Source organism: Mytilus californianus, unplaced genomic scaffold (assembly GCF_021869535.1).
Source record: "Mytilus californianus isolate M0D057914Y unplaced genomic scaffold, xbMytCali1.0.p SCAF_5, whole genome shotgun sequence".
Lineage (NCBI taxonomy): Eukaryota > Metazoa > Mollusca > Bivalvia > Mytilida > Mytilidae > Mytilus > Mytilus californianus.
The window spans coordinates 116,923,720-116,938,405 of NW_026262701.1; the positions used below are offsets into that span (position 1 = coordinate 116,923,720).

The 14,686-nt window shown below is 33.3% G+C and overlaps 1 protein-coding gene across 1 annotated transcript in view; it reads right to left on the reverse strand.

Annotated features, from left to right (window-relative positions):
* Positions 1–10,746: 10,746 nt before the first annotated feature.
* LOC127700793 (uncharacterized) overlaps positions 10,747–14,686 on the reverse strand; it is a 37,959-nt gene continuing 34,019 nt past the window's right edge. Inside the window, exons 9-10 of the mRNA XM_052204446.1 lie at positions 12,284–12,306; positions 10,747–11,064 (exon numbers count right to left, since the gene is read on the reverse strand). The gene's annotated coding sequence lies outside the window, so the exon portion shown is untranslated. The remainder of the gene's footprint in view (positions 11,065–12,283; positions 12,307–14,686) is intronic.

Consider the following 14,686-nt stretch of genomic DNA (forward strand, 5'->3'; position numbering starts at 1 on the left):
ACAGTTTTGCTTTCTGAAGAATTGGTATAGCAGTGTCCAGTTTTATATCCTTGAATGGATACGTTTTACTATAAAATAGGTGTACATAAAGAAAATCCTTTATTTTGTCCAAATCTACTTAAATTAAAGTTGTGATTAAATTAGTGTCTTCTCCAAAATCTTTCCCTTATGTAGTGACTTTAACAAAGACAAATTTTATTAGAAATTGTGCAATCTGGAAACCGTGCATATTAACACATAAACTTGACCATTATGGGATACGTTTTACTATAAAATAAGTGTACATAAAGAAAATCCTTTATTTTATCCAAATCTACTTAAATTTAAGTTGCTATTAAATTATTGTCTTCTCCAAAATCTTTCCCTTATGTAGTGACTTTAACAAAGACAAATTTTATTAGAAATTGTGCAATCTGGAAACTGTACATATTAACACATAAACTTGACCATTATGAGATAAAAGAAAACACAAAAACATATATCCAAAACTTCCCGAAAAACCGGAAAAAAGCTGTAGTCGTAGATAGAGACTATCAGGATTATAGAATCTTGGGTATACGATACGCTAGAAAACATTAGATCTACTATAAGATTATTCGCGGATGACACCATAGTATAACTTACGATAACATCAGATGACGACAGAATCCACACATTAAAGACGACTTTCATAACTGAAACTCTTGGAACAGATCTGGAAAATAAGTTTCCATCCAGAAAAACGTAATTTTCTTACCATCACAAGAAAGAGAGATCTTATAACAAGTATGTTCTCTATGGCCACGAACTACAACATGTAACAGCAGCAAAATAACCAGCTGTTTCAAAAACATCAGATATGAAGTGGAGTGGACACATTACAAGCATTTATAAGAAGTGCGAACAACCCAATGAGCTTCTTAAAGATAAATCTATGTATTATAAACCAAACACTAAAAGAAAGGGTATATAAAGCATCAGTTCGATCTACTATGCATTTACAACTTCGGATCCTAATATGAAGGATAGAACCGGTGTTGTTCAGCGTAGAACTACAAGATACGTTGAACACAGATAAAACAACACCTCATTTGTCACAGACATGCTAGAAAAATTAGAATAGACATAACTTTAAGAACTTACATTTTGATCTGTACAGCATCGTTTTGTGATCGTTAATATTACAAATTCCTTCTTATTAAGCTTATGCGCACGGAACACACAATTGGCCGAATAATCACAAATGTAGGAGGCCACCAACGACAATAGCAGAAGCAGTAGAAACAATCGTTATAAGTGCCACACTGAATGTTGTCAGCATTTTCACTTCATGCAATGCATACTTTCATTGGTTGATTATTTCATTTCATCAAATGCTAAATTGAATTAAAGATATCCTAAAGCGATTTAAGAATATTTTCAATTTTGATGATATGCTAAAATATAATGTAGTATATACTCAATTGAATTTTGGATATGATGAATTGGAATATGGTAAATTGAATTTAGTATTTTTTAATTCAATATTATGACTGTGATGCAGCCTCAATGCCAATATTTCTGCAAAACCTGAATAATACAGCATAAAATAAATAGAATTTTAAGTTTAGGATATGGTAAATTGAACTTAGGGTATGTTTACATTTTGATATTTTTAATTGAATATAGGATATGGTAAATTATGATTTAGTATTTACTATATTAAATTTTGTAAATATACTGACTGACCAGACAGATGATTTGACAATAGATTAACTGAACTGATTTATTTTGGAATGTCCTTGTCTCAGGATGTAAGTCGCGGTTTCGACCGGGCATGCAGGTCTACTTTATAAACTTTCAAAAATATTGGCGTAAGGGGAAAGCTCTTGAAGTGGTTTACGAGGTATCTAGTTTGGCTTTACGTTTTGCCGAATTTTCAAATATTTTTGCCTCGAAATTCGCATAGTTTGCAGTAAAATTGATACCATTAATATTGTTTCTGTGACGTAGACATTTTCGGTTATATTGACCTTAGGTAATATATTGCCAAAGGTCCATTCTTTTGGTATTTTGAGAACACGGAAAAATTTTGCGAGTTAACTTTTCACAGTCTTTTCTATATTTAGTAGCTGTCTAACACTGATTGAGAAGCAGAACGAAAATGTCTTAATTTTGTATTTATGGAGAAATTCCTTCAGTTTGAACTTTGAAGGTGCTCATATCCCACCATTTTGAGAACGGAGTTTCTAGCTCAGGTTGTCACTCTGTCATCAAATAGACACACTTTTTATTGTGTGTATATGGGATATATAAAAATAATAGTTATTAACACAAAACAACCCCTTTGATTCTTGGGAATGTTTTCTGTAATTTTATGGCAGGTTCATATAGGGTAACCTATGACAGCCAGTGTTTCTGTAGTTTTGTCATTCTGTTCTTCCACTCTTCCGAATTCAAACATTTGTTAAAATTTTTTCACTTTACCTGCAGATATTGATCTGATTTATAGTACCCCTTTCAAAGCATTAACGTTATCTAAAACATTCCTTTGCCAACAAAGGTCTCCATGCCATCAATTTAGGTAATATCATAAATCAGTTCACCAAAACTATCGTCCTACTGTAAAGTTCTACTTATCGTCTCTTATACCTATATATTTAGAATTAAAAAAAATGAAGGTGTCTATGAACACTAGATATTTAATGACCCAAAATATTCCTTAGCAACTCTCCTACCTCCATTACAAATAGATTGTTGTCCTCGTAGATAAAGCGAGAAACAACATTGTTTTGCGTGTAAATCACATTACGTGAATTGCTTGATAAAGGAATGATTGAATATGTAATTAATTGGAAACTCAAAATATACCGCACGACACTTTTCAAAGAGGAAATCTTGAAAAGTCATAGGTCTGTTCTATGTTCTTGAGGAATTTCAACAACAGATGCAAACCTGTAGCTTTCTCCACTGTATTTGATACCGAATTTACATAAGTACCAATCAAAGCCGGGCTTCAGAGTTATTGTGAAGGTACCTACTCAATTGAATGAATCGGTCCAAATTTGTTTCACAGAAATGAATAGCTTAAGTATATACAGATATCTTGCTTCAAACACAATATAAACCCAAAGTCCAGTCTCCATTGTAGCTGAACGTGTTTAAATCTCCTTTACCTACAAGTACCAAAAACAATTACCCGGGTTATTCCCCTTTGTTAACCAATGCAGAACAAAACTTTATAAAAGACAAAAAGAAAAGATCTATAGGAAGGTTTAATGTAATTTTACTTTCAGATATGTTGATAATGTCCAGTCACTCAAAAAACATATTTCAATGAGTGCTTACATCTCGTATATTTCCAGTGAACTCAATGTTTAGAATCCGAAAGTAGAAGGTCTTCTCCATATCTTGATCTTTTTCTAGATTTGACACAGATAGACGACACTAAACTAGAATCTATGAAAATTGGAAAGTTTGAGATAACGAATCACTAGGGACATCTACTTCTGCCTGTTGCAAATATATCAGTACCTCCTTTTATAATAACTATTCTCCAAAAAATAAAAATTCGACACTTTTTTTTTCGATCGTAGACAAAGGGAATTGTTTTCTTCTAGAAAAAATATACATATAGATTGTTATATTGGTACCAATGGATTCTTTGATTTATCCTATCGATAATTTAACTATCCAGATTTGATAAATCCCCAAATTCACGTTTACCAATCCAAGAATATTTTTATCTAATGATTATCAAATACATTTTCATTTTTGATAAACGAACATCCCCTTCGAGTGCCTTCCACATTTAAACAAGTTGTAAATATATGTAACACCTGTTGGCACATTTTGATTCATCCAAAGAGCTGATAAAGGTTATGACCTTTAAATTAGCCAATTATTTATACTGAGATGACCACAAGTATATTAATTTGTTTTAAACAATGGGTCCTGAAAGGTTTAAATTGCCACAGATTCAGAGAAACATAATTATATTCTATTCTAACAACTATCGTCCTACTGTAAAACTCTACCTCTTGGCTCTTATACCTAGATATTTAGAATAAAAAAAAATGAAGGTGTCTACAAACACTAGATCTTCAATGACCCAAAATATTCCTGAGCAACTCTCCTACCTCCATTACAAGATTGTTGTCAGCGCAGATAAAGCGAGAAACAACACTGTTTTGCGTGTAAATCACATTACGTAAATTGCTTGATAAAGGAAAGATTGAATATTCAATTAATAGGAAACTCAAAATATACCCCCCACGACACTTATCAAAAAGGAAATCCTGAAAAATCGTAGGTCTGTTCTATGTTCTTAAGGAATTTCAACACCAGATGCAAAACTGTTGCTTTCTCCACTGTTTTGGCCACCTAATCTACATAAGTACCAATCAAAGACGGGCTTCAGAGTTATTGTGAAGGTATCTACTCAATTGAATGAATTGGTCCAAATTTGTTTCATAGAAATGAATAGCTTAAGTAAATACAGATATCTTGCATCAAACACAAAATAAACCCAAAGTCCACTCTTCATTGTAGCTAAACGTGTTTAAATCTCCTTTACCTACCAGTACCAAAAACAATTACCCGGGTTATTCCCCTTAGTTTACCAATGCAGAAGAAACTTTATAAAAGACAAAAGAACAGATCTATAGGAAGGTTTAATGTTATTTTACTTTCAGATATGTTGATAATGTCCAGTCACTCAAAAACCCATATTTCAATGAGTGCTTACATCTCATATATTTCCAGTGAACTTAATATTTAGAATCCGAAAGTAGATCTTGATCTTTTCCTAGATATTGACACAGATGGACAACACTAAACTAGAATCTATGAAAATTGGAAAGTTTGAGATAGCGAATCACTAGGGACATCTGATTCTGCCTGCTGCAAATTGATCAGTACCTCCTTTTTATAGTAACTATTCTCCAAAAAATAAAAATTCGACACTTTTTCTTTCGATCGTAGACAAAGGGAATTGTTTTCTACTAGAAATATATACATATAGATTATTATATTGGTATCAGTGGATTCTTTGATATATCTTATCTATAATTTAACTATCCAGATTGGATAAATCCAAAAATCCACGACTAACAATCCAAGAATATTTTTATCTAATGATTATCAAATACATTTTCATTTTTGATAAACGAACACCCCCTTCGAATGCCTTCCACATTTCACAAAGTTGTCAACTTTCCTAACACCTGTTCGCACATTTTGATTCATCCAGAGAGCTGATAAAGGTTATGACCTTTAAATTAGCCAATTATCTATACTGAGATGACCACAAGTTGATTAATTTGTTTTATTATACTTCACGTCAAAATGCCAGATTTTGATTGGATAATACGAGGGTGATGATTCATTCTATCCCAAGACAATTGTTTTGAATGTCACCCTCTCGTGCAGACCAATCAAAAATCGATGATTTAAAGGACGATGAATTGAATTCACATGAATGAATTAAAGACAAAGCTCAAGATCTACGTTTTGGCCTCATAAGAACTGTTTTATAGACTGTCAAAATAAAAGAAAAATTGTCTTGCTTCACTTCTGTTGTTTTTCTGGTAACTGTTACGCTGTTGTGTATGTGACGTTAAAATTGATTAATGATTGAACATTCAGAATAATAAATTAAATAGCACATAGCTGAGAGGGCGATAGAGCAGATTGGTACCCCTCGAAAAAGCATTGTCAACCTCGGCTTCGCCTCAGTTGATAATGTTTTCTCGGGGAAACAATCTGCTCTATCACCCTCCCAGCTATGTGCTATTTATATATTGTACGACTTTGCCCCCAGCAGAGCTATAGAAAAATAGTACATTAACGGGTGTTACACGGACACTTTTTAGATTAAACACGGACACTGTTTAGTTTTTACACGGACACTCTTTATAAATAGAATCACTCGTGCATGATCAGTGAGTTCATGGGCACTTTAAATTTCAATTAGATTTGAACTTTTTGTTTCACCGACATATTTCCTGTCTTTTTTATTAAAATATTTACGTTGGCATCAATAACTATATCTTTTAAACAATTCCAGTGTATAACTATTCATATCAGTACACTAAGGGATTGACCATTTAACTTCAAAAGGGGGGGGGGGGGGTGTTATGGTTTTTTCCTAAAAAAATATTCTGATCCCCAATTTTATGAGAAAAAATATATATTGTGGTCAAGCAGACAAAATATTGTTCTGATTCCTGATTTTCCGAATACCGTATATAATAGTGCTAATTTCGAAAAAAATTATTTGGGTGATAGCATTGAAAAAAACAAATAATTTTCTTACTCAGAAAAAAACATACCCCCCTTTTAAAGCTAAATGGTCGGTCCGTAAATGTATTTTTTTTCAATATATGGACATGAATAGTATTCTGGACAATGCTGAAAGTAAAGAAATGCTGGTACCGACGTTTATATTTCAATAAAAAAGGCAGGAAATAAAAAAATCAAATCTAATCAAAAGATAAAATCCCTATCAACCCACCAATGCACGATTGATCCTATAAATAAAAAGTGTCCGTGTAAAACATGTTCAAATAGGCAGCAAATCTTTAAGAAAATCATTCAACTTATGTCACCTATTTTGGACGTGTAAGCTGCGATTGGATCATATTGTGACACGTGTCTAATCTTGATCGACACTATTAGAGACAAATAAAAACCTATAAGCATGAAATTTAAAAAAAAAATCCAAAATATATGCCTATATATATCTAATAACAAGACAAAATCCATTTTTTCATATCATTTCATTCACTAATGAAATAAGAAATTCATTCTTTTTATACATTTATATTGTTATTGAATTCATATATATTGAATTCATATATTTGGGAGCAAACGTACGATTTTTATTATTTTTTAAGGGAGAATGGGGGAATGGAATGGCACATTCTGCATTTTTTCAACAAAAAAAGGATCAAGCCTGTTTATTTTAAATTTATTTTAACCCCCCTCCCTACTTTTCCGTTTTTCCAAAAAAATAAAAATCAAAAGTTAGCTTGCTTACCTCTGAAATGTTTTTCATACATTTCTTATTTGGGAAGTTGCATTTTAAAAGTCTCAAATGTGTACGACATTCATCTTTTACTTGACTTGGTTGTTTTTTTATATTATCATTAGATTCTTGAATTTCTTGAGAAAAAAACTCTCGGCTGAAGGAAAGTGAAAACAAAAGTTTGTTTAAACTGTAACTTACATTAACTGGTATATGGCCATTTAAGTTTCTAACCTGTATTATTTTGCTACCTCTTCTCAATGCAAAATGTACCACTTTCTTGAAACGTCGTGCATGTCAGATACAAAACAAAGGTACACAAAAACAGGCCGGAAACAAACTGCCGTATAGTTCTTCTGCACTTGTAGTCAGGTCAAAGTCCTCGGCTATCTCCTCGGACCTTCACCTCACTACTCGTGCAGAAAAACTATCCTGCAACGGTTGTTACCGGCCTGTTTCTTTGTTACCTTTGTTTTGTATCTAATACTTAAACAATGGGTCCTGAAAGGTTTAAATTGCCAAAGAATCAGAGAAACATAATTATATTCTATTCTAACAACTAATCTATACAATAGAGACGAATTGCATCAGGTAATTTGGTAAAATGGTCTTGTACGAAGCTGATAAGTTATGAACATATTATTCTACAATGATATACAAAGGGGGATATATCTATGACATAGACTTTTTCAGGTAAAATGACCTGAGGTCGACTCTTGTGGGACGATTTGAGAACGTGATAAAATATCGAGAGTGTACTTTTTACAATCTTGTTCTATATTTAGTAACCTGAACACGTATTAACCACAGTGGTGGATTCAAAAGTGGGGGGGGGGGGGGGGGGGGGGGGAAGGGGGGGGGGTTTGGGCGTAGAGGGCGTACGCACCCCTTTGATTGGAAAATATTTTTATTATTAACATAAGATCGTCCAAATGTTTTTTTATTTTAAGTTTTAGGGAATTACGCCCCCATTTTAAAAATCCTTGACCCCATGAACCATGATTGAACTTGGAATACCCATGTTTAAACTTCAGGTACACTTTGCTCCGTAAGGGTACCTATGGGTAGAAAAATATTTATAAACGATATTCTTGGTACATTTGGATACAGAAATGATAAATGATTATTCGGTCGTCAAATAAATTAAATTTGACCCCTTTAAGAAATTGATAAATGGACCCTCCCAATAGAACGTTAGTGTAAAGCATGGTTAATTGTTCAACAAAATTGAACAACCTAGTGCAAAAAATGTCAAAACGTAGGTATCTGTAGGTCCATAGTGGAATTATAGGACAGTAGCTGTCCTTTATCACCCCATTATTTCTTTGTACTATCCCAAATAATCCCTTCTTTATTTTCTTTCATTGTTCTTCTCCGTCACCCAGGCTCCGAATTGCTTGGTCTTTACTTCCAAATTAGTATTGCATATTTTATTTTTGAAATGTTTAAGGGGCGAAAAGCGTCATGTCTGTGAAAATTTCCATGGAATATGTAACTACAATTTCGAGACCCACTCCAAATTAAATATCATTGACTGGACTTTTCTTTTGATGAAAAGTCTGCAGTAAGCTATAGCAGACCAATCAATTTATCATAAAACGCTAAAGTAGACATCTTATACGTTCGGGTATTTCACATCCCATCTGTTATGGTAATATTCTTTACAAAGCACAAAAATGTCAGTATTCACCTCAAAAGCTAACAAAACCTTTAAACAGACTTATTAAGAAGGGATATAGTTACGATACTGTTGTCAGGTCATTAAAGATTGCATACTTTGGCTTTAATATTGATTCACTTATAGGGTCTTTGCATCGGAAATAAACACATTTATTCTAAAACGAGTTGTTGGCACGACACGGGTTATGTTCTTCTCATATATTTTATGACGGTAGAATACTAAACCCCTAACAGGAGGGATTGTGCCTGATATTCATATGATGAAGACATAATCTTTCAATCAGTTTAATTGAGGTCTGGAGCTGGCATGTCAGTAACTGCTAGTAGTCTGTTGTTATTTATGTATTATTGTCATTTTGTTTATTTTCTTTTGTTTCCTATTCTGACATCGGACTCGGACTTCTCTTATACTGAGTTTACTGCGCGTACTGTTGTTAGTCTTGTATCATTTTTAATTTAAGTTTCCTGTGTATAATTTGGAGTTTAGTATGACGTCCATTATCACTGAACTAGTATACATATTTGTTAAGGGGCCAGATGAAGGACGCCTCCGGGTGCGGGAGTTTCTCGCTGCATTGAAGACCCATTGGTGGCCTTCGGCTGTTGTCTGCTCTATGGTCGGGTTGTTGTCTCTTTGACACATTCCCCATTTCCATTCTCAATTTTATTACTTTTATTCTATAACTATCTAGTGCACTCCAATCTCTTTGGAAACCTATTGTTTCTACTTATCTTACCTACATTGAAACATTTCATCCGTATGCCTTGTCACCCATAGATAGTAAATGAACAAAAACCGTTGGTGAACCAAAGGTACAAAAGGTCACCAATGGTCAGATTTATTTCTTAGGTACCATATCAAGCACAAGGCATATATCTAAACCATCTATACTATTAATGGGGGCCTCGGTGGCCGAGTGGTCTAAGTAGTTACTACTGTAATCACTAGCCAGTCAACACTGAGGTTGTGAGTTCGAACCCCGCTCGTGCGGGTGCACTCGACTCCAATTTTAATTCACTAGGATTGTCAGTTTTCCTATCGAAGGTCGGTGGTTTTCTCCGGGCACTCCGGCTTCCTCCACCAATAAAAACTGGCCGCCACGAAATAGCCCAAAAGCGGTGCTTAAAAGTGGCGTTAAAACACCAAAAATCAAATCAATCAATCTATACTATTAGACATGTTATTCATATTATTATATATTTTTACAATACATCTAAGTCATATGCCTATCGGTAATCTTTGAGGTTTTGTTGATGGTTAATATACAGCGTCCGATTGGTTATTTAAACAGCGTCTGATTCCAAAATGTTTTACTTTATAACTGTTTCATGTATTGTTTATTGTTTCGGTGAGTAATTCTGATATACGTTTTAGCAAGTAAATAACCAAATTTGAAGGTCAAGTTAGTTCGGCGGACAATGATGTTTCTGTTATTGTTTCGGTTGGATAATGTGTTATGTTTTATCGTTTGTAGTCCAAATTATAAAATTGCCTTTCAATACCATCATTGTCATGAAAATTATTTGGACTGGTATTGTGAAAATAATTGTATAAAGTTCGAAATTGCATGTTCGTTACGTAAGTGCGTCACTGTTTTCGATGTCCTGTGGTGTCTGTCGTTGATGGAAGATGTTCGTTGTTGTCCTGCGGTTTGCATGTTGTGTCGACTATAATATTATTTGTTTGTGCGTTTCTCTGTGATTAGTGTTCTTGCGTGTGTTTGTGCTGTATTGCTGTCACGTAGTGTTGTCATTTTAGCTATATTTTTTAACATTGTCACAAAAGCGGGAGGTTTGGCTAGCCATAAAACCAGGTTCAACCCACCATTTTTCTTTAAATGTCCTGTACCAATTCAGGAATAAGGCAGTTGTTATCAAATAGTTCGTTTTTATGTATGTTGGCGTTTGTTTTTGTTGTTCCTATTGTTCCTTTGTTTTTCTCTTATAGTTGATGTGTTTCCCTCGGTTTTAGTTTGTAACCCGGATTTGTTTTCTCTCAATCGATTTATGACTTTTGAACACCGGTATACTACTGTTGCCTTTATTTGCCACTTATGTTGCTTTAGATATAAAAGAAAACAAGCAATAGAATTTTTATGATTAATACGAAAATACAGCATCTAAGGTTACACTCAATCATTCTGACACACAACTTTTCACTTTTTTTTTTCATTTTACATAAAATGCATCTTAAATGTTATCAAACAGTCCTTAATAAGGTAATATATCTGTATTTCTGTATAACTTGTGTCCGTTTGAACATTTCTTTAATATTCGTTAACTGAAGACATTACACAACTACCAAATTCCCTCTTCCTTTAAAACTCTCTTTGAAAATAGTTGTTGCACGCCTCTTCTACACTCCTTGTAACGCCCTGTCTTTGTAAATGAAATAAAATCTACAGAAAAGAAAATATAATTGGTAGATAAGATATGTTTTCCGCTACCACCAGGATTTTTTTTTATCTTCGAATAAGATATGTTGTTGCTACTTCACGGACTCGTTAGTGTGACCATAAAAAGCATAAAACTGTACAATAATTTGCATAAAAGGAGATGCTTTTACTGTCGACGAACTTAATGTTCACACTCACTTTTGAATTTTTTTTTCGATAAAATATATCAATTTTGTCTTTTATTTCATAGAACAGTTTCCTTCAGTTCAAGAGTCTTATATAGTCATTGAATGGCTCGGAATGTCACAATTCTGTATGTAAATAGGGTTACATTTTATTTCACTTTGCTTTTTTTTACATTACTGTGCTCTTTTATAGTTATGTCAGCATGTATACTTTGCTTTGCAATGTTTGTGCTTAATTCTATGCGTACACTCTATATTTTTAGTTTTGCTTGCATGATTGTGTTTTTAAACGGTTGTGAATATTTATGTTTGTTCGGTTAAAAGCTCTCTAGAGCTTATGTTTTGTGGTTGATAACTAAACCGAATCTAGTTAAAGCTCTCACAATCGTATGTTCGTATTCGTATTTGTATGCATGTACTTAACTATCTCGTTGAAATTGATTTTTTAATGTCAAACCTGATATTACCAAACGCTGTGCACCAACATCTTGGAAAATGGGCATCTAGCTGGTTAGAAAGTTATCAATCGACGAACATTATTAAACAACTCAACAAATATTTTATTTAAAAATTGAAAACTTTATTATGATTTCATTGGTGTAAAATCGTTGACCGAAGCACATTTTGTGGTGCGCCATACTAAAAATGTGCACAAGATCAACATTTTTATAATCCTATAACATTATAAATAGAAGCATTCGAATCTTATAATTAATTCTTGTGCTACAACCATGAAATTGAGAGTTATATCAAGCTTTTCGTTTGTGTTCTATGTATTGTTTAAACATTCTCACGGATAGCAGGTGCAGTCATAGCTTTTGTATTTCATACGGAAATGAAATATGATATTGGGTCGAGCGCCTCGCGATTGTTATCAGCGATTCTAATAAGATATGCATGTAATGTAATTATACAAATGTACAAAACATACGGCTCATGTTATCAGAATTACCATCCAATCTTTATATCCGACATTTCATCATTGTGTATTAACATTCAGCTTGAATCAATACTACATAAACAAATAAAACACTGACCTTTAATCTGTTTCTTAGCTGGCCTGGTAGAACAAAAAAAAAAAACCGTATGTAATCAGACTTTGACATATATTTTTTAAGGATTTCTTAGTGATTTATTTGAAAAAAATATGTGATTCCTTTAGTAGAACATAAATTAATACTTGCCATTTCCTAAATGTCATTTATTTGAAAGTTATTGTGATACTACATATTCTAGAGGTGGTGTGAATCAGATGTGGATATGTAACAATTCCAGAGATCGGCTAGAGTGCATACAATCTAAAACTCTTTCAAATTGCAAATAGTATTAAAACATTTGACTTTTCTACTCTTTAAAAAAGTATTCCTTATCCCATACTCAAAAACAAATTAAAAGAATTGTTCCTGCTTTGTTTCATAAAAACGAATGGCCAAGTATCTTGTTCTAGGGAGGGATAAATCGTATTTTGTAAAAAAATCACTCTGATTCAAACAAAAAAATTCTTTGAAACTGTCATTATCAAGATGCTTGATTCCTTGATTAACAACCTATTTGTAGGACATGCTCTTGAACAAACAATCGGCATTCCAATTGGAACCAACTGTGTTCCTCTTTATGTCAAGTTGTTCCTTTATTCATATGATGCTGACATCTTGCAGGAGCTTCTTTGGAAGAATAAAAAATTAGCATTATCCTTTAACTTATTTTGCCGCTATAAAGATGACGTCATCTCACTAAATAATTCAAAGTTTGGTGACTATGTTATAAGCATCTATCCCATCGACTTTGAAATAAGGGATACAACAGCTACAGTTAAGTCTGCCTCATATATTGATTTACATCTAGAAATTGACAATGAGGGTCTGTTGAGAACACATTTCATGACAAAACAGATGATTTCAGCTTCCCAAATGTGAACTTTCCATTTCTATATAGCAACATTCCAACACCGCCTGCATATGGCGTATATATCTCCCAGATATTCTAGGGCTTTCATTTACTATCATGATTTCCTTGATAGAAAGGCACTGCTCACACGGAATCCATTAAACAAAGGGTTCCACGTGATGAAGTTGAAATCATTCCTCCGAAAATTTTACGGACGCTATCATGAGTTAGTTGACCGTTATGGAATACCTGTTTCACAGGTGACGACGGATATGGTCCAATTGTCGTAACCACAATCCCGTCCTCTTTGACCCGAAAATGACCTACCGATTGATTTATTACCGGTTTGTTCTTACATGAGCAACACGACGGTTGACACATGTGGAGCAGGATATGCTTACGCTTCCGGAGCACATGAGAATACCTCCGTTTTTGGTGGTGTTTGTGGTGCTCAGTCTTTAGTTTTCCATGTTGTGTTTTGTACACTGCTGTTTGTCTCTCCTTTTTCGGGTTTTTTTCATGGTGGTGTCAGTTTATTCTCGACTTATGAGTTTGAATGTCCCTTTGGTATCTTTTGCGTTTATTTTACTATAAGCGTGGCTTATCGTTACAGGTAAAAATTGAAATAAGGGTCACTACCTACAATGCTAGTAATTCGAGACATATATTTATTAAGAATGAAAACATTATTTAAGGATAGCTGGCTTCTTTATCACACATACATCATACCTTGGATCATATTGGTTCAAAAATATATCAGCAAAGTATAACTTCAAATTTTCAGTCAACATTGAACATTCCATTTTCACCCTTCAACCGTATTTGGCTTAAATATACTACATTTAAGTTTTACATTTAATACTGTAACAGTGTGGATTCCCTTTTATTCGTGATATACCAATTTCAGGGGTTTCGTGGGTAACAGCAAACTACGAATTTAATAATTCAACGAAGAATAAACCCGAAAAATGAGGGGGAAAAATCATCGATGGAATTTTAAGAAAATAAATAATTACCCTTCCGGACTAGCTGAAATCACCCCCAGTTTTTGGTGGGGTTCGTGTTGCTCAGTCTTTGGTTTTCTATGTTGTTTTGTGTACTATTGTTTGTCTGTTTGTCTTTCTCTTTTTTTATCCATGTTGTTGTCAGTTTATTTTTCGACTTATGAGTTTGAATGTCCCTTTGGTATCCTTCGCCTCTCTTTTAGACAGCAAAAATGCCAGTTTATTATAGAATCATGTCAATTGAATAAATATGAATAATTCCAAAGAATTCCAAATGGTTTTACCAAAAAAAACAAAAAACGCTTGTGAAACAAAACAAATAGGTATTTCTACAATTTAAACAAATGTCTAAACAACCTAGCAAATATCACATAAAAAGAAATGACCACTTTTATTTTTCTAAAAGTAGCACATGAAGGTGTATTTTATTACATATTTGAATTGATCAGGTAAAACAAACCTCATATGCCATTTTTTTTCAAAAAATCACCAAGGAATCATAACTGTTTCGTATGAAAATGGTCTTTTTGAAAAAGATAATGAATATAA